Raw genomic sequence first — 2,788 nt, forward strand, 5'->3', positions numbered from 1 at the left:
CTGCAGCGACCGCAGAACTCTCGACTTCACCATCCACATCACCCGCTCGACCGTCATCTTCGCCACCTGCAGCTTCCGCATCGCCATCTTCACCTCCGGATCAACGACCATCTATACCCGCGTCGCAGCCGGAGGAGCGGCTCAGCGAGCGGGAGGAGCCCGCGTCGCCAGCTGTGGAGCTCAGCGAGCCGGAGGAGCTCAGCATGCCCGAGCGGGAGCTCAGCGAGCAGGAGGAGCCCGCGTCGCCAGCTGTGGAGCTCAGCGAGCCGGAGGAGCTCAGCGAGCAGGAGCAGCTCAGCGAGCCGGAGGAGCTCAGCATGCCCGAGCAGCTCAGCGAGCCGGAGGAGCTCAGCATGCCCGAGCAGGAGCTCAGCGAGCGGGAGGAGCCCGTGTCGCCAGCTGTGGAGCTCAGCGAGCCGGAGGAGCTCAGCGAGCAGGAGCAGCTCAGCGAGCCGGAGGAGCTCAGCATGCCCGAGCGGGAGCTCAGCGAGCGGGAGGAGCCCGCGTCGCCAGCTGTGGAGCTCAGCATGCCCGAGCCGGTGGAGCTCAGCGAGCCGGAGGAGCTCGGCGAGCCACCAGCGGAGGAGCTCGGCGAGCCACCAGCGGAGGAGCTCGGCGAGCGGAAGGAACAACCGGCGCTGCCAGCCGCGGAGGGGCTCTCGCTGCCAGCCGAGGAGGGACCCGCTCAGCCGGAGGTCAGCGAACCGGAGGGACCTCCACGTCTAGCGCGGCCTCCACGCCATCCACGTCCAGTGCGTCCACGTCAGCGACCGGCGCGTCATAGACCATGTGCCACGCCTCGCTGTTGCTCACCGGAGCAGCGACGTTGCCATCGGACCCGTGGCAGGCCACCAGAACCGTTCCGCCGCCACCGGACCCGTGGCAGGCCGCCGGAGGAGCAGCGCCGCCGCCACCGGACCCGTGGCAGGCCACCAGAACCGTTCCGCCGCCACCGGACCCGTGGCAGGCCGCCGGAGGAGCAGCGCCGCCGCCACCGGATCCGTGGCAGGCCGCCTGAAGCGTTCCGCTTCCATCATGGGGTTGGAGGTAGGCCGCCCGAACTGTTTTCCCACCACTGCCTGACCCGTAGCGAGTTTTGCCTGCTTGCGGTCCACTGGGTCGGCCGCAAGAACTGTTGTTCCCACCATGGCAGTGGTTGGACATTTGAACTGGGGTTTTGGGGCCCTCCGTCCGGGACCCCCCGCCGCCCGTTGGTTGTACTGTGGTTTTTGTTTTGTTTTTGTTTTTGGGTCGTCGGGTGCCGACCCTTAGAGGGGGGGTACTGTCACGGACCCAGTTCCAGGGATTCGGGGTCCGTGAGCAGTGTGGACTACTATTGTAGTTATTATTATTATTATTATTATTATTATTATTATTATTATTATTATTATTATCATTATTGTGGTTGTTGTTATTATGGTTGTGTCTGCTGTCCTGTTTTTCCGTGTTGGTGTACTGTCAGGTGTTTAGGGGTGTGTGCTTGTGTATGTGAGGGTGCGGTCGTGGCAGGCACTTTTAGGCCTGGTGGGTGTGGCCCTGCCAGCTGACCGGTCCCACCCAGGAATCCATACACACCTGGCGCCGATCAAGCCTCGTCAGAGGAGCTTCAAAACAGTGTGGCTGAGAGCTCCTCGACGCTGGATCGTTGAGTGACTTCCCGTCAGTCTTAAGTGTATTGTGCAAGGTTAGTGCAAGTCTACTGTTAGGTTTTGTACTCACGGCTGCCTTTGGTATGCGTGTTTCCTCAGGAGGAATTGTGGCGACCAGGAGGCAGCACACGGAGAGTACACAGGGAACGGAGACAGAGCACGGAGCACGGGATAAAGGAGAAGACACGGAACGGGAGTTGGGATCGCACGGGGGGATTTATTGTTGTTCGGATTGTCACCACTGTAAATAAACACTGTTGCACTGTAGAGTCCTGCATTTTGGGTCCTCCTTTCCCCACATCCCCACGGTCTGCCAGCGAGACCGTGACACTTAATGCTTGATCATAGCAAGACATTTTGGACAATTTCATGCTTCTGACTTTGTGGGAACAGTTTGAGGATGGTCCCTTTCTGTTGAAACAGAACTGTGCACAAGTGCGCAAAGTAAGGTCCATAAAGACATGGATGAGCGAGTTTGCTGTGGAAAAACTTGACTGGCCTGCACAGAGTCCTGACCTCAGCCCAACAGAACACCTTTGGGATGAGTTACAGTGGAATTTGTGAGCCAAACCTTCTCGTCCAACATCAGTGTTCAACCCCACAAATGCACTTCTGGAAGAATGGTCGAGTTGAAGCTGTTAGAGCTACAAAGGGTGGGCCAGCATCATACTGAACCAAATGCATTAAGAATGGGATTTCACTCATGTTCATATGTGTGTAAAGGCAGACTTGTGAATACTTGGCATTACAGTATATAAATGAGTACAGGTTAAAACTATTCCCAAATTACTCTAGGCTTCCTTTTTTTTTTTTTTTTTTTTTTACCTTTTTCTTACTCCTACCACAGTGTTTTTTAATTTCATCAGTGTTGGGAAGGTTACTTTTAAAATATATTCCATTACAGAATACAGAATACATGCCCCAAAATGTATTCTGTAACGTATTCCGTTACGTTACTCAATGACAGTAACGTATTCTGAATACTTTGGATTACTTAATATATTATCATGCTTTTTACAACAACGTGAATGTACTATTGCCGTGTGATTTATTACTATTACTGAAGGTCCGCGACTCCGAACTGTAGTAAAGGGACCTCTGACTAATACGGCGGGGTCCCTGTCGGCTCGTAGCCGAAA

The 2,788-nt window shown here is 55.5% G+C and overlaps 1 long non-coding RNA gene across 2 annotated transcripts; it reads left to right on the forward strand.

Moving 5' to 3' along the window:
* Window positions 1-595: 595 nt before the first annotated feature.
* LOC143413205 (uncharacterized) lies at window positions 596-1,916 on the forward strand. 2 transcript variants are annotated; one of them, XR_013093820.1, is made up of 3 exons: window positions 596-1,047; window positions 1,463-1,659; window positions 1,749-1,916. It is a non-coding gene; the product is annotated as an uncharacterized LOC143413205 (long non-coding RNA). The 2 variants fall into 2 exon arrangements; XR_013093819.1 differs by lacking the exon at window positions 596-1,047 and having other exon boundaries at window positions 1,232-1,659.
* The last annotated feature ends 872 nt before the right edge of the window (window positions 1,917-2,788 follow it).

This window comes from Maylandia zebra, linkage group LG17, assembly GCF_041146795.1.
Source record: "Maylandia zebra isolate NMK-2024a linkage group LG17, Mzebra_GT3a, whole genome shotgun sequence".
In the NCBI taxonomy this organism is placed as follows: domain Eukaryota; kingdom Metazoa; phylum Chordata; class Actinopteri; order Cichliformes; family Cichlidae; genus Maylandia; species Maylandia zebra.